Raw genomic sequence first — 24,057 nt, 5'->3', positions numbered from 1 at the left:
TGGCTCCTAAATTTGCAACAATATACTTTTTTAATGCTAAAACTATATAGCACACAATGTGCAGACTACGGGTTTCAGCAAATACTTATAATGTATGCATCACCTAGTGCCTCGATTCGTTTTGATTCTAACAAAATATGTATTTCCATCATGGTTCAGAATGATGTACAAATGTGCTTCATTTGTGCTTTCGTAACTGGTGATACATTTTTTAATATTTTAAATTATGAGTACAGTTGAATTACATGTATTAAAAATGTGTTGTACGTTAGAAAAAAACGTGCATACTACAGCCTTTCCTTCCCTGCACCCCAGCAAGATTGCCACATAGTTCAATTTACATAAACATGTTACTTCACAGCCAGAAGTAAATTCCATTCTCCATGATAAAAGAATGAACAGCAATTTGTTAGAAGACATTTGACCTCAATCTTTTAACACAAATTGAAAGATGAAAAAACAAAATGTAAAGCATCTTAATTGTTTAGTCGCCTTCTGAACTGCTGCATGATTATTTTGGGGTTGCTGCAGCACTCCCCCCCCCTACTTCCAGCGCCTCGGCCTCCCACAAAAGTCCTACTCTTTTTCCTATTCCTGTGCGAAACCTCTGCCTCTTTATCATCTCTGTCTAGCTCCCTCTCTCTCAATCGATGATTTTTCGTTCTATTACCATCATTTGCTTCCCCTCTTTCCCCCTAATTGCGGTCGTCCCTCCACCATCGCTCCCTGTGCTGCTTGCATGCCTCTCTTCTACAGCAGCTGTTGTTGTTGCTAGCCCGTCACGGGAACTCTCTTGTGATTGGCCACCTTCCTGGTCGACGTCACTTCCTGCATATAAAAGAGTATCTGCGCGGCGTCCAGCCGCAGAGAAGTGTCGCTGCTGCCTGGGGGAGGGCGGAATGCTAGGGCGGCGGTGCCGGGACCCAGGGGCTTAGGAGCCTTAACAGCGGGGTCAGGACCAGTAACCCTGTGATTCCGAAACACCTTGGTTCGTTCGCGAACTGCACCTGCGGCGGCCATTGCAGAGCCCATCATTGTGTCCAAGGACAGAGCGCCGACAGCAAGAGGGACAAAGGAGCCGAGTGCAAGGTGAGGCAGGGCAGAAACATGTATCTATGGGCAGTGTCAGCGTGTATTAACCAGTCGCCTTATGTGCATTATTAATTTCAGTGCTTATCCATTTATCCCGTTCAGTCTGGGTAATAAATAATGAATCCTGTACGCGCTCCTCGGTTTGCAACAATTTGATCATATGCTAATCTCCCCTAATGTAGAGCAGGGAGATTTTGTGCATATTCCTCGACGTACATTTTCTGCCCCAGTGCGTTAACCTCTGTGTAGTAAAGGGGTCGTATGTGCAAGGGCTGCAACCAGCAGGAGTGCACTAGTAGGCAAACCCACGTTGCAGCACTGCATCATATGCATGACCCCCTCCCAGTGTGCAGCCCTGGTCATTTCAGCCTCCCTATGCACTCTCTAACCCTGTATGCGCAGCCTTCCTGCATCACCAGGCTCGCATGGGTAGTCTTCAGTGTGCAGCAGTGGCCATGCATGGATGAGCATCATCGCGCACGCTGTGACCCCCTCCTGCAGTGATTTCATTTTCTTGCATGGCTCCCTGGTTGAGTTTTCAGTGTGCAGCAGTGGGATCATGCCTGCGAGCCTCTCTCTGCAGCAGTTGGATTGTTTGCAGGCAAACGGGCATCCAGCAGTACAATAGCGCATGTGACCCTGAGAGAGGCTGCAGTCACGTAGATGGCCCTCTTTGTGCAGCAGTGGCGATGTATGCACGGGAGTGTTGTGGTGTTGTGTTCGCTCGCGTGGGTGCACAACAAACGAATCGCAAGTGTATGACAGTAAATTTGCTGCAATACGATTACATCTTCTTGGTCCTCGCATTTTTTTTTAATGGTATATAGCCCTACAATCATCCCGTGCATGAGTGTGTATGCAAACACAATGAGTGTGTATGCAACATGTGCATTGTGTATGCATGAGCCTCCGTGTCTGGGAATTGAATACTCATCTATGTCCAGACGGCAGCTGTTGCTTGTGCACGAACCCGTGTGTGTTCCTGATCATCGATGTGAAATGGAGCGAAATATGAACTTGAACCCCCTGTGTAATCCAGCAGACACCGTGCGTTCATAGACACCCATGTTCATCGCTGCAGTCAGTCGCATATGCAGCTCCAGTTTAACGGTGCACCCGTGCACGACTTGTTGGACACTGCTCGTTACCGTACTCTGCAGTTACACTCACGGGGCTCGACCTTCAATCATCGGCGCAAACATACAGTCGCGAGAGGAGATAAAAAAAATTAAAAAATGACAGGTAACTGCCGAAGTTGTCATTTGTATTCAAGCCCAGGGTGCTTTATGCTCTCATGCGAGTCTGGGCGTGTTTGTGAAATATATTAATACATGAATGTGTGGCAACTTCCGCTGCACAAACATTTCGTACACAGTGTAGATAAAGACCCTTTTATAGGCGAGCACTTAAAACTCGTAGTTTTTTTGTTCATTGGAAAGTGCAGCAAAAGTGTCGCAGAGCAGCGCATACCCCTATGAAGAGCAGGCTCTGCTGCATTGCCCATCACTGCAGAAAGGTGGTGGAGCGCAAGCCCTTGCTTCTGCCAAAACTTGTACAGACCACATGCAGTGTACACTGCGCACTTCTACCCGGGGCACCACAGATCTAACATTGACCCCAGGGGCACACGGAAATATAAGTTTAGGTGTGTCCCTTCCCATCATCACTGTGCGTTAATTGTGAAAACAATTCAGTAATCGTCTGCAGGTCATACCGTAATTGTGCGCATACGGCCCGTGTGCAGTAATTGCCCCAGTGCCATCCTTGCATGGCGCGTGGTGTGCAGCCTTTGGTTTGAGGCGTGGTCCTTCATCCGCCACTGCAGTCAGTGACCGAAAACAGGATATATGGCCCAGTGACCATCACTTCTGAAGCAAGCAAGCAATATTGACTAATGTGGTTACATTCTGTGTGCGCTCTAAGGTGACCAACATTTCACACAATACTCTTGTCAGTTTCATTCACCAATCCGGTAAATGAATGAATGAATGCCTTGAGAGTACAGGGGGCCAGGGCCCAGCACTGCAGACATTCTACGGATAGCATTGCGGGCCTGTTGTGCTCCGGAGCTACACTGGCCAACACTGCAGAGACAGCAGGTATTTGAGTTTTAGTGACCATCCTTTGTTCCCCAGTGAAATAATCCTACACATTTTGTAACTAAAGACCGGAGCTTTATAAATGTTTCGTTCGTTATTCCACTGATTAATACTGCAAGTATTGAGTGAGCCGCGGCAACAGGCACTGTATGTTTATATCTAAACCCAACAACATATATAACTCTCAATGAATGACCAACACCGCAAGCTTGCATCGTTGCCCGACTGACAACATCAATGACTGCACATATGTCTGTACAGTGACTAGAGCAGCTTGGCAGTCAAATCCAGCATGGCCAAAAACTCGAAACGTACCTGAACAACCAACTTTGCTGAAATAAAATTCCTGGGCTGATGTGCCTAACACTTCAGAAATCACGGTGCTGCACTGCAAGTTGTTTATGAGTCATTTGTTGTAGCACTGCGCTTGTATGTGCAGGAGCATCCAGTGTGCAGTACTGGATCACACTGTGTGAAATACCATGCCCAGTGAAGTCTAACATTACTGTAAAACTTCAAGCCCATTGCATAAGGACATTAAACATTGCATGCGTACAAGCCTTCGTCTCTAAAGCATGAGATGTATCCACAATATAATCATTGAAGTAAGTGTTGTGTGCACTTCAGTCAGTGTCCTGCAAGCATGTAGTATTGTACTTCTGTTTTATAGGTGTTCATATCCCTGTCTAGGTGGTGATGGTCATTATCCTATAGGGAGCACTCTGACTGTATACCCCATGACATGTTTAATGCTTACCTTCCAGATCCCTGCCACAAATCCAGCTATAATTTATATAAAAACTCCCACAATGTTTTGGGTTGCTTCGACCCTGGTTGTACCATCCTACCAGTGTGTGGATAGGCATAGATGGTGAAGCACGCCACTATTAAGTGGGTGAGACATCTACTCCATAATCTATGGATTTCCCCCAATGACAGTCTCTTCTGGCAAGTTTTTCCTAGATTCCCTTTGCATTTGTCAGCATACTGACTGACCTGGGGATTTGAGGCGGGGTGACAGTGATTGGCAGATTGTAGATTAGCAGTGTGACCCATGTGCACCGCATTTTGGTGTTCTGTGTGACTGATCAGCAGTGCTCTTGGGTTGCTGTGCGTCGGTGTGTAATAGTGGGAAGAGGTGTGAGGGATAATATACATGTAGTTTATATATTATTTATTGCTGTTCCTGAATTGAATGAGTCTCTATAGAATATCCCCAACCGCAACAGAGGATCAGTCGGTCGTTGATATGCACAGATGAAACGTTTGTCTGTGGGGACCTAGTGAAGTGCTTGGAGCAGTGGCTTTCTCTGTACCCATGGGTAGTGATGCAGAAGGTTCTCCTGCTGCTGCTTTTTGGATCCTTTGCAGTTTTTGAGTTAGAGCGGAGTTCCTTGGTATAGTTAATTTGCACTTTACATGGCTTTCATAGATCTCAGAATGGCTTTTGAACTGGTCCCTCGAGTAAGGCTGTGGGAGACGTTGGAAAAGATGGGTTTCCCCGGGTCTCTTCTGAGTTTTATTGTAAGGCTCCACGAGGGGAATTATGCGAGGATCAGATGGGGCACCCAGGGCCAGCTGACAGGGTGCCCGTGAGGAGGGGAGTACGCCAGGGATGTGTTATGGCACCGACCCTCTTCTCTCTGTTTGTGAATGGAGTGGTGGATCATCTGAGAGAGGAAGAGGCGGATGCACCATCCCTGGCGGGGGAAAGAATCCCCACTCTACTCTTCGCGGACGACACCATACTGATATCTAAATCCCCGGTGGGACTCCAAAAGCTTCTGCACCGATTCAGCACCTTTTGCACAGATAGAGGACTTACCATTAACACCTCGAAAACTAAGCTCATGGCTCTTTCACCCTCCAAAATATTTAGAAATAATTTTACGCTCAATGGGGCACCCTTGGAATTGGTAGATTCATTCGACTATTTGGGGGTGCGAGTAAATAGTCGGATGAATTGGAAGGACCACCTGGCTAAAATGTTACTCAGCCATAAAAGAGTGTCAGGGGTGACCTTGAGAGAGCATCGGGAGTCAATGAGTAAACCTGTGGCACCGGTCATGGCAATCTATGAGGGCCAGATTCTCCCGGCCGCATTATATGGCTCCGAGCTGTGGGGGTTTGAAAATGTTTCAGAGCTAGTTGCAGCGGAAAACAAATTTCTGAGGGACTTGGTGGCTCTTCCTGTTTCTACCCCGCTAATTCCTTTGCGGCTAGATCTGGGCAGGCGAAAATTTTAAAGATCTAGTGCGGCTGCGCCCTCTATTGTTTTGGGTTCGGTTGCGAAGGACCAGGGAGCTTGCCAACTATGCTGCTGTGCTGGATGAACTAATTTTGCTCGACATCGGTAACAAGATCGGGTGGTTGAGCAACGTGAGGCAGTTGGTGGTGCAATTGGGCCTGAGGGATGTGTGGGCGAGTCAAATGCCACCCCCCAAACCGGTGATTAAGAAGTTATATTGGGACTGGGTTCAGGCAGAGGCAACACGCAGTGGGGTTGGGGGTTTACTCACAGAGTGGTTCTTAGAGTTTAAATGGTCTAGGAAGTTGGAACCCTTCCTCGACCTCATAGCCAAGCCTCTGGATAGAGCCCTTTATTTAAAACTCAGGTATGGGACCCTTCCGGTGCACAAGTTCACCTCGGGGTGGACTAATGTTGGTGGTCCTCCGCACCCCTGCCCCGGGTGTGCGGCTCCAAAGGAGTGTGTGGCGCATTTACTTTTTGCCTGCCCCGCTTATAAAGTTGCCAGGAAGGTTTGGTTGAAACCAGTATGCATGGGGTTGGGTTTGAGGTGCCATAGAATGGCCCTACGAGTTCTCTCCACTGACCCGTCTTCCTCTGCCATGGTATGCGGGGTGGCTAAATTTCTGAGTAGTGCATGGTTGACTCGTATTAGAGGATGAAGCAACACTCCTCCCCGCTAAATAGCTAGCAGGCCCCTATTGGCAGGACGTTATGTTGATGATTAGTGTGGCTTTTGAAGTCATTCTAATCATTACGCAATAGTGTGCTGATGAGGATGTTTTGGTTGGGGCCTCATAATAATCATCCAATGTACTGTATAATGTGCAGCCTTCACTTTTTAATAAGGGAATTTTATCGTTGCTAGGTTTTATCCAATGTTCTTTCTTTTTTTTTTAACAAAAAGTAATGTATAATTGTATAAAATGTATTCTTTTATGGTGAGAATTTTTACCGAATAAAGATTTATACTACTACTACTACTAATTTGCATTTTCTTCTCCGAACATAACAAAGATGAAAGTGGCATGTGGTTTCTTCAGCTAGCCTAGGTGTGGGGCAATGTGTTGCTTTGCACACATTGTGCAGGTGCTTCTTGTCACTTGATTTCCTTGAGGCGTCAGTGAAAGGTTGGCATCCGTGGCTGTTCAGAAATTGTTTCCTTCATTTGATGATGGGGTCTCTAATTTATTGGGGCTTATGGTTGTAGGTTGGAAGTTTCCACGTTGCCCACAGGTCAAAATCTAATTTTTGGAGGAACTGTTTAAGATGGTTACACAGCATCTATTCATCTGTGGCATGCAAACCATGGCCAAGTCCTGGTGATTTTGGGCTTTGGTTTTTAGGTCGAGCATTTGCGACCTCTTATATATACTTTAGTATATACTTATATATTAGTATATACTTGTAGGTCGAGCATCCCGACCTCTTGTATATACTTACACATTTAAGTATATACTAATATATATGTACTTTGTGGGCTCTGGAGATCAACCCTAGGGCTTGTCTGCTTCCGATTAGGGACTTTTTTTTACCTGTTCAACTGCCTCTATTTAAATGTCTTAACAGAAAAAGACCTCGAGAGGTCAGTAACATACCATAATTGCTTTCTGCTGAGGATCTTTAAAAAAAAAAAAAAATTCTGGCAACTGCCTCTATTTAACTTTCTTGATAGAAAACGACCAGCTGAGATCAGTAAAATACCAGAATCACTTGATCATTCTCTAGATTCCAGTCCATAGAAATTGTCTTCCACGAGCACCTATAGACGATAGTATTTTTTCAAATCTTGTATTTTCAGCGATACGACCACTGAATGCCCTGTTTTTATATTAAAAACAGAGCTTTGGACTATACCATTTCCCGCTGAAAGGCAATATTTGTCTCTGTGTTCTCATACCTGGTGTGTCACGCAGTTTGGTGTTTACTTTCCCTCCATGTTAAAGAACAGTAGATGTTTCAGCACCCAGGCTCATGTGCTGCATAGCTAAATGCATATAAGGCCCCAAAGGCGAGACAGATTGCATTGCAAATGCTTGTTAACGGTTTGCAATGGTCTGCACATCAGTATAATTTTAGCAGGTTAGGTTGAAGGACCCGATCTAGTCTAGTAGGGGCATACACTTAACGTTATATAGGAGTGGCTAGAGAATGTAGTTTTGGGATGCTTCTGTGTGCGGTCAATGGACTTGATGTTAACAGATAGTGGACAATGAATGCTGTGTCTGCCTTGGATGCAGTTCGATACTTCTCTGTACGCCAAGGCCGTCTCTTCGCAACCGTAAAATATTGTGAATGACAGCATCAAAAGCAGCAGAGTGGCAGCAGTCGCAGTGCTGTCACTCTGCTTCCATCCTCAATTGTTTTCAGACCATCCTATATAGCTTTTAGAGTGGATTCTATGTCTATAACTGAGATAAATCCTGTTAGGTAGTCACAGTAGTTAGTTTTCTTCTACAAAGTCTAGTGTTTCATAGCAGCTCATTTAATTTTCAGTTAGTTTTCTGAAGACTAAGCTGTTGGAGATTGTTTCCTAGTTTGTTGAATAAAGGATTTGTATTGTTTGATGAGCAGTCTGATGAATGTGGGCCTTGACTGTTTTAGGGAAAGTTCCAGCAGCAAGGTTATTGTTATGATATTTCTTATAACCCAGGCAACGAATGGGGTAAGATGTTTCTGAACTTCTATGCTAGCGAGTAGCATGATGGACGTCCACTTGGCTCTTTTGCCTTCTCCAGAACTGATTATAAGATGCATGAGATTGTTGCCTATTTATGCCATTTTCCTATTCTTATTCTTCAAAGGCTGCATATTTGTCGTCTTGCTTGGGCAGCGATCTTCCACCTTGGTTGTTTTGGAGGCAAGCGTATTTGCAGTGACATTGCAGAACACTCATGAGTGTGGTTTTTGGTTGCGCCCACTCTGGGTTTCAGTCTTCTGAGAGGTTCTTATGAAGTTCCTTTGCGAGGCACTTTGCTTTGGAGTTCCATGTGGACTGATGAAGAGTTTTAATTCTTGATGTGTGTATATTCTAAGTAGTGGGATGCATAATCTTTTTAAGAAATTTGTTGCCCTATATTTCTCCGTTGGTTCTGTAGAGAACCTAATTTAGTTATTAGCTTATTTCTCTTTGTTGAGCCAATGTGTCCTTTTTCTGTGCTTAGGGCATGAGATATCTGGTATTATTTTGTCATAGCTTTTGAAAAGCAGATTGTGCAACTGTTTCACTTCTGTCATTTATTATTAGAGATGTATTGATGTGGCAGGTGTCCAGGGTTGATGATCTTCTTTTGATTGTATGTAGTTTTGTTGGTTACTGTTCCACTAATCGGAGGATCAAAATTGAATTAGTGGCCTAGACTGTAAATGGAAAGCCTTGTACAAAGTCTTGTAGAATTAGAAAATGTGGATGGTGAGATTTTCTTTAATGGGTCTTGTTGATTTAAGCGCAGATGTCAAACAGACCTATTATTAACAAAATACATAAAGTTGCCCTTGATACTGCTCCTTTGAGACACTGGCTTTCTTTGACCAGCCTCTTTCAGCCATTGGCGTGAAACTTTGTCAGTCATGTTCTGGCTTAGACCCCTGAAGTGTTTGTCTCTCACCTAATGCTACTGGCTCTTCGAGCGAATCCTTCTGCCTCCACTCAAGTTCTTGCGTTGAATGGTATGATGGACTTTTTATAGCAGTTTCAGTCTGTCTGCTGTCTCTATTCTGTCTGTCACATTAAAGCCAGACTATTGGTTTTGTCAGTGCCTATTTCTGAATGCCAGGAGTACTTTTTGGAATGATTTGAAGGTTGTGTCCAGATCAGAGAGACCTGGTAGTTTTTATTTTTGCTGCTGGTTATAGGGAGCAGGGTTTTCTACATGTGACAGTGTGCCTGACAGCAGACGTTTTAACTGCTATGTGCGTGCCTGCCTGGCTTAAGCAGTGTTGCAGCTGGCCCCTGGTGATCCCTTGTGTGTCTGTGGTGGGTAAGTTGATTACACCCTTGTCTCCTTTTCTTTTGTTAATCTTCAAGACACTTGTTGGTGCATTGCTGTAATGTAACTCCACCTTCATAGTAAGTTTATTTTTGAAGCGGGAATTCTGAATAACTGGTGTGTCCTAGTCCAGTGCCACAATGAAAGCTGTCCCATATGACGACAGCAAACTGTTAAAATGGAACAAGTGCACATGCATCACTGAAGATGAAATGCAAGTATCTGAGGGCAGTCTGAGATTGTCGTGTTTTGTTGTGAGGGCCGGGAATTTTTCATGACACATATTATTTTACTATTTTTCTTGCAGAGACCCCCCATGAATCATTATTGGGTGGTTTGAGCTTGCTCACTTGCATGGCACACTGGCCGACAATATACTGTAACCTGCCCCCTACTTAAAATGGTTAGAGATATTTAAGAAATTTTTGAGGGTGTAGGTATCCACCTGAAGTAATAATCACAGATCTTGTCAGGGTGAACCCAGAAAGTTACTAACTTAACTTGAGTACAACCTCATGGTAGCTATGGCACAGAGCACACAGGCTTAACTTAAAGTTAATATGTACATTATGTATACATTGCTTAAACAATATTAAAATCAACATGGAAACCAAGAAAACCACAATAGTAAAATTTTATAGAATGAAATGGGGTTACAAAAATCCAATAAGGGTAACTGGAGATATTAATTTTTAAAGTTTTATGTACAAATTGCACCATGGAGCACTAAGTGGTAATATAGTCAGTGGTCACAGTAGACGGGGACCTGGGCACAATTTGAAGCTGACTGTGCTGGAGCGTGGGTGTGATACACAAACCGGGTTTCTCCTGATCAAAGAGTGTACCTTTTGACATTAATTCTTTAAGTCCCAGTCTGCCACATGAGTACACTTCTGAAGCACCGGGGACCTCAAGGGAGGCATTTAGTGACACACAGGTTTTCAGGGAGAGGCCTAACAGCGTCAGGGTCCAGTGCATGTCTGGTTTCCACTGATTAGCTAGGCAGTTGCGGGAAAAGGCCTCTTATAGCTTGCTGAGACCCTAAGCTTTAAAAGAGGTCAGCCTTATGACCCCAGGATCCACTATTTTTGTCTTGGGTACGAGAGGGAGAGCATGTCCATTCTTCTAGGTTCTTCTGACGTCTCAGCAGGCTCAGTCCTCTTCTGATCCTCCACAGGTCCAGGAGTGTTCTGAAGGGGATGCCCGGAGGTGCCACATTTGTGTGGCTTGAGCTAGATGGTAGGAGTGACTCCTGGGCACGTACTAACCATTGAGTTAAGTTATCAGGACCAACCGTACCCACTTTGAGCATTTTTATGATGCTGAAAATCTTTAGTCACAATAAACCTGGACTCTGGGAGCTGGGGGTGCGTGTGAAAAGTGTACCGTGGTAGTCCTAGTGGTCTCCCACATCTTAACTTCAAAATTCAGTATGAAGCAGCCATGGTACCCTTAATAAACCCAGAGACAGAAGTCCGGTAGAATAAAAAGTACCATCCTCACTTCAACCTTTAAAGTGCGCCCAAGTGATCTACATAAAACCCCTCGGTTAAATACCAAGGGCAACCCTACCTGCCCATGTGGACCAGGGTAGGTATGTATTAATATAACTAATGTCCTGTAGTACTCATTCGAAAGCGGTACCTTCTTATGTGTCTTAGAAGGAACCCAGAGATACTCAGACTTATTAATCGGACCACAATTAATGACAAAGAAGGCAATACACAAAACTGATCTAGTTTGCATCTTGTAATGTTTTGTCTCCAGTCAAGTGAAACAGTCAACAAAATAATCGATCATAGTGCAGATGACGCAGGTCTCCAATGGTGATTTATATTTATAAAGGACATTGTACAATTCCCAATGGTTGTATACATTGATTGCTAAAATTAATTTGATTTGAAATATTACTTATTAAGCTCACAAATGCTGTGGCGTCATGGCGCTGACTGTAACACATGAGTTACTAGTGTGAGATTCTGATGCTTTAGGTTTGAGAGAACAACCAGGTTTTCAGCTCCTTCCTAAACATCATCTGGTTAGGTTGGAGTCGCAATGTGGATGGCATCTGATTCCAGAGTTTGTCCGCACAGAATGACAACATGGGGGCCCCTCCATCTTGCCTTGCGTATTGTTGGAATACATACAAAGCCCTTCGTTGAGGATCGGAGAGATCTAGCAGGAGAGTACATTGTAAAAAGTTTCCGCATCTCCCCAGATATTCCTCCATAGAGGGCCTTGTGTACTATACAAAGAGCCTTAAAATTCGCTCTTTGCTGAACTGGCAGCCAATGTAGGGCTCTAATAGCCTCTGATGTTGGACGTCCCTTGGGGATGTTCATGAGCAGTCTGGCAGCAGCATTTTGCAGTGATTGCAGCTTCCTCTCCTGTGCTTTATCAATTTCCACAAAGAGCGCGTTGCCGTAGTCAATTTTGAATAGAAAAAGTGCTACTACAACGTTTTTTTGAAGTTTGTGTGTAATAAAGGGGAAGATTTTCCGGAATGTTTTTAGGAGAAAGAAACAGGAGGAAGTTATTTGGTTGACTTGGGCTGACAGATTTAGCTGCTCATCTAGAATCACCCCTAAGTTCTTTACCTTCTTACTTGGAGTAGGACAGGCTCCCGCCTCCGTAGGCCACCAGTTGTTATTCCATAACGGAGGTCCTTTACCAAATTCAAGTACCTCAGCAGGAGGTGGGGTAAAAAGATTTTTTTTTTTTTATATGCAACCCTCACCCACACTAATACTGGCATGCTTCAGCATGCATTGGGTTCAAGCTGACCTCTAAAAGTCTTTGTGGGCTCAACCATGTTCCATGGAGACCTTTATGTATTGTTGTATTGGGGGACGTAGCATGTAACTAAAAATCCCTCATCCACTCCTAAGGTATCCCTTTATTAGCGGATACCTTGGGAGTGGAGGAGGATTTTTTATTTACACGTTACGTCCCCCGATACGTTAGTATACAAAGAGCTCCCTGAAACACCGTTGAGCCCACAAATACTTTTAGAGGTCAGGGAGAACCCAATGCATGCTGAAGCATGCCAGTATTAGAGTGGGTGAGGGTTGCATATAAAAAAGATTATTTTTCCTTTTTCCCACCTCCTACTGAGGTGGTGTATAGTCGTGGCACATACGTAAAACCCTCCTGTAGTTTTCTCTTCAAGCCGAGGGATACCTTTATGTTTTTGGGGTTCATTCTAGGGAGTACATATCCTGCATCCTTTGATATACAAAATGATCTCTCTACTCTTCCAGGTTTGGAAGGGCCTCTGACCTCCCTTGCCAAAGTTTAGAGATCTCTTCAGGACATGGTCCTCGGATTACCAGACCACCTAATAGTGAGTTCACTTGTTTAACAGGAAGAACTACCAGGTATTCAACCTATCCCAGTAAAATGTGTGTCTGGTGTATTCTTTAAGAACCAGTACCCATCCACCTCATACAGAACATGGTGTAGGTGGTTCCAGAGAGATCGAACCAGTACCAATTTCGAGGCAAAATTGACCCTCTTGGTTGACACAACATTACAAGATACAACCTATATCACTTCTGTGTTTCAACGTCTTTGTTATTAAATTTGATCTGATTAATACATCTGAGCAACTCTGGGTTCCTTCTAAGACACATAAGAAGGTACCACTTTTAAATGAGTCTGAAAGGACAATTGCTATATTAATGCGTACTTAAAACCCCAGCGGACCTGTCAAGCAGGATTAGACACTCCAGCAGGGATTGACAGAAAAAAAAGGTTGCTCATAGCCCCACCCTGCATATCCTTTCAGGATCAGAGGGTCATCTCTGGCCATTTAGGTCCGCTTATTGCTTCCTCCTGTGAGGCATTGCACACCTGTTCAAATGCTAAGTACTGGCTGGCAGAAGTGAGCGCACAAAAACAAATGGGAATCCAGAGGCTTTGGTCAGAGAGGCTAACTTTCTAAAACTACCTTTTCCAAACTATTTATTACAAAATCGACTTCACCAGTGAATTGGGCTTGTAATAAACATTTCAGAAAATACAAGAAGGAATTTTGTGAGTGTTTCCTAGCAGTGGATAGCATTGTTAAAGGTAATATTGTATCCCTCTGCTTTACTATGGAACAGCAAACTCTGCTACAGTAACAAGAGTTTTGGGGGCATTATCACTGTAAGAACGTGTTTAGCATTAAACTTTTACATGCTCTACTTTTAAAAACCCTGCAACCTGCCTTATGGGTCGTAAGGCCTACGTAGGGGTGACATGAAAGTATTGAAAAGGAAAGTTTTGATCAGGGCCGGACTGGCAACAAAAACAGGCCCTGGCAAAGTGCTCGGCCGGCCCCCCAGGAGGGGTTGGGGGGGAACGGCAGAGCTGTTTGCCAGGGTCGGTTTCTGCCGATTTTGTTACAGGGCCGATATTGCAGCTATGCTGCAAAAACGTCCCTGTAACAAAAACGCTGGCCCCTGCCCTGGTGGCCCACCGGGGAAACGCCCGGTGCCCGCTACGGCCAGTCCGGCCCTGGTTTTGATCCATCAAAAGGAGTTAGCTTATCAAGTTGCATTTGAAATTTAAAACTGCAACAGCTGCCTCCAAATTGTAGGCCCGCAGTTAGGTTTGCACTACCACTATCGTGGGGGGCACAATGGGTGCTTCAGCCAACCTGTGACATTTAATTTACAGGCCCTCTGTGCGCTTTTTACCATATACTAGGGACGTATCGATAAGTTAAACACACTCACCATTACACCCACCACTACAGCCCTACCACCACCACCAATCATTATTTCTGGATTTAAGAGGCTATTACGTGGAAATATTTCTGTGTGCCTTTGTTTGCATGCTTTGTTGCATTACACCCAGACCTACTGACTCTGCACTGGTTGTTTGTGCTCAGTTGCACGTGCTCCTCTTTCTCCTCTTGGAGAGGGGGGGTAGGAAGGAAAGGGGGCGGGATTTGGGAAGGAATGTATTTCTGGAAGAGGATATCCTGGCACCAGAGGCATATCCCATCTGCTGCTTTTTATAATTGGAAAAACAGAAGCACCAACAGCAAACGGCTATAAAAAGCAAAACACCACCAGGCAAACATGCCACTGGAAAGTGCACCGCGTGAATACCAACCAGTGTGTAGTGTTTTGGTGGAGAACGAACATAAAAGTAACCTTCCTTAGCTCTCAACATAGACACATTGCTGTGTCCTCGGAGGACAGAGGCAGCTGGCGGTTTGTTCCTGCGGTGCCCCCTGTCAGGGCTCCAGGAGGCCGGCAGTGGATGCAGGGGGGCTCTCCGTGCTCCAATAACACAGGCCCGGGGGTGCATTCTTCCAGCCTGGAGGGGGTGAATGTCACAGAGCGCGCTCCCTCCTCCCTGCCCTCACATCACGCTCTGTAACAATGCTGGCTCGAGGGACGGCCGCGGAAGTGCTGTGGGTTCCTGCATGTCCTTTGGCTCGGGGCTCTCAGCGCCTGACCCCTGCCAGTCGTCTGCTGGTGGAAACCGCACGCAGCTGCTTTCATGTTCGCCCGCTTGCTGCCACAACCAACATGGGTTTTAAATGCACGCGTCGGTTTTGCAATGCGTTGCATTACGTGGGTGATAGCAGGAACCAATTTATGAATAAAACACATATTACACGTTTAGTTATTCATCACTTCAATCTGGCCAGGTGTATGTAGCAAAATGTGCACCTGTGAATGCAAGGGAAAGCGCATAAAACTTGAATTGATGGCTCGAGGGTATGTTTTTTGGCATTACATGGAAGCCAGGTGGGGCCAGGATCACAGCGCGTGACCAAATAGTCATGGTTACGCTTAGAAGTAGGCATGGATGAGTTTGAATGAATGTATGACGTGACAATGTATACATTTACAACGCATGCCTTTACAACGCATTTTTTACATCGCAACATCCTTTACAACGCACTCCATTACATTGCATGACACTACATCGCATTTTTAGAAACTACCTTTACAACTCATTCCATTACATCGCATTATACCTTTACAACGCATACCATTACAACACATACCATTACATTGCATGACACTACATCGCATTTTTAGAAACTACCTTTACAACTCATTCCATTACATCGCATTATACCTTTACAACGCATACCATTACAACACATACCATTCCATTGCATTTAAGGAAAGTATTGGATAGTATAGGGGTGAAAATTACTATTCTAACTCCAGGGGGTGGAACAGTAGGGTAAGTGTTGGATAGTGTAGGGGTAAAAAAAATACTATTCTAACTCCAGGGGGTGCAACAGTAGCATAAGTTTTGGATAGTGTATGGGTACTGTGCATTGTAATGGTATGCGTTGTAGTGACATGCGTTGTAGTGACATGCGTTGTAGTGACATGCGTTGTAGTGACATGCGTTGTAGTGACATGCGTTGTAGTGACATGCGTTGTAATGCCTGCGTTGTAGTGACATGCATTGTAAATGATGTTGAGATGTAATGACTGCATTGTAAGTGTAGTGCGAAGTAATGGTTGCGTTGTAAAGGATGTTTCCCTTTTGAATGTGGACTGTACCCTCCTTTTCAATTCTCACATAAGCTAATCTCAAATGTTTTTCTGGGACTTTTTGCGGCAAAAATAGCTATTTCTTATGCACAGATCCCAGGCTACAGCTCGTAAAATACAGACTGAGCTCTGTAAACGAAACGCTGCAATGGTATTGATTGCGCCCAGCCAGCCGACTACCCCGGTATGCCAGACTATGCACAGTATAAAGGAAGCAACTTTATCCAATAAAGTCCAGTTGTTGGATGTACTGTGTGTTTCAAAGAACTACTACGACTGCCTGTTTAGCTCCAGCGTCCCATAGAGGGCTCTCCACATACTCAAATATTGTATTGTATTATGGTATATTTGTATAGCGCAAGCCTGTCACCACCAAGGGCATCCTGGCGCTTTGAACATTAATCCAGCGAATTTCAGCAGCTAGCCTGTCCTAGGGAAGAGGTAAGTTTTCATCGCCTTCCTGAAGGCTGAAAGCTCTTCAAGACTCCTTAAAGATAATGGCAAGGAGTTCCAGAGTTTGGCCGCCGCTACTCTGAACGAACGGCCACCCATCCTCACTCTCTGGAACCGCGGGACTACTAGTAGCCTGGATGAAGAGGACCGAAGGGCTCGAGATGGAAGATACCAGGCAAACATTCTTTGCAAAGGGATCGGGCCCAGGCCATGAATGGCTCTAAACACAATACATGCTGCTTTATAGCGGACACGTAGATGGACCGGGAGCCAATGGAGTGCCTGTAACGCGGCCGTGGAAGAGCTGTGGTAGGGGCGGGATAGGGCCAGTTTGGCTGCAAGGTTTTGTACCCTTTGGAGCTTGCCCAGGAGTGTTACCGGGGCTTCCAGAAGTAGTGCGTTGCAATAGTCGAGTCGACTTAAGATGGTGCTCCGCACCACTTCCGGTCTGGCTTGCTCAGGGAGAAGGGGCAAAACCTTGCGCAACATGCGAATAAGCATCATGCACGTTGAAGTAGTTTTGTTTACGTGCAGATCCAGCTGCAAGTTGGACCCAAAAATGACGCCCAAATTACGCGCCGATAGTGAGGCTGACACTGTGTCTGAGAATGACTGGGGCCAGAGGTCATTTGGGAGATCTCTAGGAACTCGATCGTTAGAACAGTGCAGGACCTCTGTCTTAGTTCCATTGAACTGTAATGAGTTCGAGCGGAGCCATTCCGCGGTAGCCTGCATGCACCGATGGAAAGTCTCCAGCGGGACTGCGTCCTGTCCCTCGAGTGAAAAGACCAGCTGGGTGTCATCCGCATAATTAAATGCGGAGATCCCAAAAGATTTAATGAGCTGGACTAAGGGGCGGAGGTAAATATTAAAGAGTATCGGGCTGATGGCTGAGCCCTGAGGTACTCCTTGTCCTACCCTCCGCTCCACTGAACTAAAGGGAGGAAGCGAGACCCGTTGCTGACGGTCGTTCAAATAGGAAATTAGCCAGTCCCTGGCCTTATCTTGGACCCCACACTCCTCCAGCCTCGATATTAAGGTAGGATGGCTGACCGTGTCGAACGCGGCCGACATGTCGAGCAGCACCAAAAAGGCTGCTCGACCACTGTCGACTCGCGCCCGCAGATTGTCTAGCACGGTCACTAACGCGGATTCCGTCCCATGAGCTGGGTGGAAGCCGAATTGCGTCTCATCCAGCCAGGCGTTCCCTTCTAAGAAGCCGGAAAGAGTGCGGGTGACCAATTTTTCCATGATTTTAACTGGAAAAGGAAGCAGGGAGATTGGCCGGTAATTGGAATGACAGGCAGGGTCAAGCGTAGATTTTTTTAAGAGAGGGGATACCACTGCCTTCTTCCAACAACCCGGTACAATTCCTGTTTCGAACGACTGGAGCAGATAGAGTGCAAAGGCTGACACAATTCCTCCTGGAACAGCCTCCAAAATTTTGGAGGGAGACGATCGAGAGGCGAGCCAGAAGAGATCGTAAGGGCTAAACTGCCAAACTCCTCCAAGGAGGGAAGGGGAAAGCTCCTCAGCTGGGGTCGACTGGCCACAATCGCCGGAGCTCCCAGACTGAGAGCCTGGTCCAAGGAAGGAGAGGAAGAGCTACTCAGCTGGGGTCGACTGGCCTCAGTCACCGGAGCTCCCAGACTGAGAGCCTGGTCCAAACCGAAAAGAAGAGAGCCACTCAGCTGGGGTCGACTGGCCACAGTCGCCGGTGCTCCCAGCCTGAAGGCCTGGTCCAAGGAAGGAGAGGAAGAGCTACTCAGCTGGGGTCGACTGGCTCCAGTCACCGGAGCTCCCAGACTGAGAGCCTGGTCCAAAGCGGGAAGGGGAGAGCCTTTGCTGTTGCTGGTTCGTTTGTTTGTATTCCGCTTGCCTTCTGTGGTGTCATGTCGCCGAGAGCTGTATTGACTTCCCGCCAAGGCAGGCCCTGCGAGTTACCCACCAAAGCGACTGGTGTGGCGAATTTACATAAATAATTTGGATGTGATGAGCGCTCCCCATGGCATGTTCCCAAAGCATAGGGTCGTTTATTGAGAACCACCCATCATAAAATAGGTGAAATTCATATTCCATGGCTTTGGAGATCTCCGCAGGCAAGTCTTGCATTATAGGTGCTAACCTTAAGCCTTACGCCAAATCTGACCCTCTTCTAGTGCTAAGATACCCACTACGAGTCCGAAATGAACGCCTGAGGGGCTGTTAAAGGAAGTTGCAGACTAGCGCCCCCCGGGCTGACAAATGACTAAAGCCCTTTAGCACCCCAGGCACAGCATTACTTACAGCCCTGAAGTGGTGGAATACCATCCAAGCCAGCCTGGAATGAACAAAAGCAGCTGGGCCTGGATGGCACTGGCAAATCCGGGAATCTCCAACCTTTTCTATTTATAGTAAATGCAAATCAGCACGAGCTACTAATATTACTAGAGTTGTAGTGGTGATCACACCAGACTAGATTACTTTAGTGGCCACTGTATGCTAGGTTACCAGCTATGGTCACCTCCGAACATTAGACAGGGTTGCCAGTGTTAATGTAAAAAAGGCTTTACCAATTTGGAAGGCCTCAACATGGATGACAGGGATATAATATTGGTAATAAGTCTACCAAACGCCATATGCTTTATCACCCAAATATCAGCTTTACATATGTTTTGAAATTTGAGTACATTTTCATGAAACATCAGCGAATTAGTACTGAAAGTACAGATATTTTCAACTCAAATATACACTCTTAATATTGGTTTAGCTATATTAATTCAATCAAGTACAAGCGTCTAATGTAAAAGGTTGGGTTCCACTCAGGAGAGCTACTCACAGTAGCTCATGAGCTATTCGTTGTAGAAGCCTGAGCGCATCCTATGCTGAAAGACTGCAAAAGTGGCAAAAGACCGTGTCACTTTTCTAGTTCGCCGTGTATGGAATTATGTTAATCCTATGCTTAAAAACACTGCTAGAAAAGCAGACATTTGAAGTGCATAGTTTTAGTTATGATTTCAGTGGTGTTTTAGAGTGCTCCATATGAAGGAGCCGTTCGCCACCAAAAATGTGTAACTACTCAGAGTTCCCTACTTCCTCTGTGTGTGGGTGTATATATTTGTATGTATATGGAACTGTTATGCAGTTATTAGTGTCGGGCTAGGTATTATTCATGCCTTTCTTTTTTTTTATGGCATCTTTTTTATTAAGTATGCAGTAAAAGAAACAAACAAATATACCACAACAGCTGCAGATTAATTTGGCAAATACATCCGACATATACAATATGGTCTAACCCTGACCGGAAAATTCACGGCATCACAATATCCTTTCATCTTGATGTATATTAAATATAGTGCTATTGACGGTTTCGGCCTCCGAAGACCTCCGTATGATAGCAGGCCATGGACTGCCTCTAGAAACATTGCATTTGCCCCAAATCTTCCCCCATTTGCAGGGGCAACCCCTACTTTTCTACACCACCTTCTCCGCCACCTTACACCGGTCCTTGTCTCGGAGAAGTGGTGTGGACGTTGCCCCCCATGAACGGGCTATGTTTCGTTTTGCAACCATCATGCCTAGGGTGACCCAAATCTATTACACATGGCCCAGATCCGAAGCCTCCTACACATTTAGGAGACACCACTGAGCTGAAGAAGTCAAGTCACCACCACAAACGACATTCATACAGGCCACCACTGATTCCCAAAAAGCCTGAAGCACTGGACGTTCCTATTCCTTAATTTCTTGAATGCAGTCTATGAAGGGGATTTCCTCGGGTCTCAGGGATTGTTTAGTCCAGATCTTGGGCCCACCCTGTATAATCACTGTTTCAGTGTTTTTGCTTTTTATATAGTAAATATCAGTACTTATTTTTTTCTGGAATTTTTTTCTCCTATGATATATTGTTGATGTGCACTGAGTAACTTTGGGTGTTGTAGTGTTGAAACTCATGCGTTATAAATACTGCCTTAAGTATCGTTTGTCGATGGGGAGTTCGTTCAGAGAACTAAGGACTGGCAAGATGTACTTACTTTTCTTTGTGTTAATTATCAACAGTGCTGCAGAATTTAGTGCAGTTTTTAGAGGTGGCAGTTTAGATTTTGGAAGCCCAGTGAATAAGGGCGTTCCATGGTCCAGTATGTAGACGACTAACCATTGGGCTGTCCTTTGGTAATCCTGTTCATAGAGCCAGCATTTCAAGTTATGAGTGGTGAACAGTGGCCATCAATCCTCTTTTGCTAAAGTTTGTTAAGTATGAATACCAGGGACTTTACTTTCTGCACTAAAATCTACAATCTAAAGGAAGAACACAATCTAGTACACCTGGATGAAGAGGTGACTCTCTTTACAACCACAGCAGATAATGGGGGGCAAGACATGGAAGCTTTCAGGGGGTCAAAGCCACTCTGGGGACGGAGGGCTACGTCCTTGAAGAGGCAAGGTGGCCCCCTGGAAGATCCAGAAACTTTGGAATCACTATGGGGAGGTACAGGAGAACCATTCCTCTGGCCTTGCGATTAAGACCTCTCTCTTCCTGCTCTGTATGCTATGCACTCATTGTCATGTTTGCTTAGTGGGAGATGGTTGTTTATCTCTTTTATAACCTTGATGGAATGTTATGTCTAACTCTGGGTGAGAGCGGGCTGGATATGTTTTTAAATTCTTTCTTTTTCTCATGCTAGTCTGCCTAAAATAAATTCTTCTCAGTGTCAAGTAGTTAAATATCTCCCCCTTGATGGTGACTCTTTCCCGCTCATCCGTCCATTTTGAACAGACCATGCTTCCCTAAAGAAGACCTGAATGAGGCTGGCCCTAGAGAAAGGAATTTGAAAATATAGGCAGGTATCTTCTGAGATCCGGTGCAGGGTGCCACAGTGGTGAGAAAGATTGAGGGATTCTTTAAGTCCAATTCACTCCCAGACAAACCAGAGGACTTTCATGACATCTTTCAGTACCTTTACACTAAGGGTGAGGCAGTAGTGTACCTTAAAGGATGTGCCGAATAGGGCATCAGTCTTTCTGCCACCCACCTCCTGGGGCAAATGGGGGTAATTGCTTCCGATCTGCCGCAGGGGAGGGGGGGCAGAAAGCCCACTAGACTTAAGAGAAAGGACTTTTTAAATAAGAGGGTGAGAGCTAGCCACCATGGGCATTGCCATGTCCCCCACCACATTTAGTTGGGGCATCAGTCTTTCGGACTCTCTCCGTTTAGGTGGGGGGGGGTACTCTTGATCCGCTCCCCAGGGGCAGAAAGTGCACAAGATGCCAGGAAAAGCATTTATAAATATAGGGGTGGGGTACCAGGGATTTTTTTTCTTTACACAAACAAAGGGGTGGGGCTGCCCCCATATAAAAAAAAACCAGGCAGCTATTCTGCCTCATTGGGGGTGGATAGAGACAATTATCCACAGGGAACGGGCATGTGCCCACCCGCGCCCACTCCAGGGCCCAATAGACTTGTTGTCCCTCCTGGGGGGTGGATAGGGCATTTAGGAGCGTTCTGCATAGGGAAACTGCATACTAAGTGATGTACCAACGGTATATTATGCCAGTGCGCTTGCACAACAATTTTGCTTTTGTGCCAGGCGCCTGCTGGAGATGTCTGGGGTACTGGAGGTTCATACCCCACACTTAGAGGTCCTATCCAGTCATCCGCATTGTTTGGAAGGAGGTTTTTAATCATGTTGAGGGTGCTCTGAAGTTCCCCATCCCTGCGGTCAAGGCAGTCATCCTTCTGTGACTGTAGTCTAAACTACTGGAATCTCAAGACTGGATTCTCCTCACTCACATGCTCGGGAGGCCAAGCAGCTTATCGCACTGTTCTGGGGGGAAAAAAGAAAGTACCTCTGCACAAAGCGCTGTGGTTCAGTAAACAGTGTCTATAGCTTAAAATGGAAATATTAAAACACAACTTAGCCCGAACAGTGTAAATCCAATTCAAGATGGTCTCCACATAAGAATTTTTCTCTGAACATTTCTGCTTCGTCCCTCCTCCCCCCATTTAAGAGCACTCAAGCTGCTTGAAGTATTGTTTTCCATCACTGGACATACCATACTCCCATGACACTCCTATAGCAAAATCTGTACTTGCGGATTTTTCAAAAGTTGTTGTGTAATCCAAGCCCTACACCCTAACCCGCCAGCACCTACTGTTAAGATGTGGGAGGTGGCAGGACCTCCTGTTTTCCAGGTTTTATTTCTTTCCGTTCTAAACTCTTTATTTCAATTGGTCTGATTTTTTGAGACTATCACTTACCATTGTCTTGTGTATCATGTATTACAAAATCAATAACGAGAAATTAGCTAAAAAAACAACAGTGGCATCCTGATCCTCTGGTGTGGATTATCCCGCCCGGGCCTACGCTGATTACTATGGTGTGATTTTACCACAAAACCACATCTCTTCAAATCCCAAATTTAGAAATCTCTGCTGACCCATATATTCTGGGTATTAACTAATCTGCGCATCAATGAAAGCGGGAAGGAATAAACATAGATCATAAATAAACCAGAATCTGCACGTATCCTCATCTAGTCCACATGCAGGACAGCATTACACACCCTTCTTTTTGAAGGCTGCAGGGTCTCTAATGATACAACAACCTGTTGTTCTATGAGGTATTTTAAGTGTATGGCCCAAATACATAACTGCATCCTTGAGACCGCCGGCTACACACTGTCATCTCAGTCTTTATAACGGGGAGGGCATTAAACCAGCAGAGGCTGCAGCAAACCCTCCAGGCTGTGCAGTCAGATCTTTTAGAATTAAACAGCAGCGGTAGCCATTTTACATGGCTAAGATCCCATCACAAAAACCTTTGCCCTCCAAATCCAACATTGCAAAATGTACTGTGCTTTATAGTATACTGTGCTTTATAGAGTCCCTGAAGTCACTGTACAAAAGTTACAGTACCACATGTTAAAACAGATATTTAACCTAGTTTACAGAAGTTCCAATTGTTTGGTCCTTGATTATTGTCCCAGGTTGTATAGATGGGAATGAGAAAAGCCTGGCAACAACAGCAGCAGTCTTAGTCAGTGGTGGTAAGCGCACACAACTTGCGACTGTATTTCTTACACATCTCTTCGCTTAAGAGTAGCAGCAAGTTATTGTCATTCTTTGAAAACATTTTGCAGGAGATGTGTTGTCATATTCATTTTTTAATCTCTGCGCACCGACCGTGTTTCAGGAAAAAGAACCTGTCCTTTAGTAGCCCACTTTGCCCTGGCAATATAGAGTTGTTGGTATTCGGTTGTCTTATGGAGGAAATTAATTTACTTGTACATACAGACTGGCTGACTTATTGCTGTGGTGTCTTCTATTCGTTTTCTCTAAGGCAAGGTATTAGTGTGCCAATAACTTCTGTTTCTTTGGCAGATAACTGCCCCATACTCTCCTGCATTTGTGCTGTCGAATGAATGTGGAACTGTTGCAAGGACATGGACAAAGGCTTGCTGGTGGCCGTACGTGGCAGTGTATGTTCATACTCTAGAGTTTGGATCAGGTGTTTCCAGGAGTTACATGGTTATGGTGGGTGGATTGTTCTCTCCTTTGACGATGTCATGTGGTGTGATGAATTTGTGGGATGGGAATGATTATATGGAGTGCTCTGTTCTTTTAAGGGTAGGCGGTCACATGTGACGTTGAGGTGTAGCCAGTGGCAGGGAATTATCCACCA

At 45.2% G+C, this 24,057-nt stretch overlaps 1 protein-coding gene across 1 annotated transcript in view; it reads left to right on the top strand.

Annotated features, from left to right (window-relative positions):
- The first annotated feature begins 948 nt into the window (after window positions 1-948).
- Window positions 949-24,057, top strand: part of SNN (stannin) — a 79,422-nt gene continuing 56,313 nt past the window's right edge. The window contains exon 1 of the mRNA XM_078663149.1: window positions 949-1,089. The gene's annotated coding sequence lies outside the window, so the exon portion shown is untranslated. The remainder of the gene's footprint in view (window positions 1,090-24,057) is intronic.

The sequence above is a fragment of the Lissotriton helveticus genome, chromosome 10 (genome assembly GCF_964261635.1).
Source record: "Lissotriton helveticus chromosome 10, aLisHel1.1, whole genome shotgun sequence".
Lineage (NCBI taxonomy): Eukaryota > Metazoa > Chordata > Amphibia > Caudata > Salamandridae > Lissotriton > Lissotriton helveticus.
Note: the sequence above shows the minus strand (reverse complement) of the source record. Positions and strands in the feature narration are given on the sequence as shown.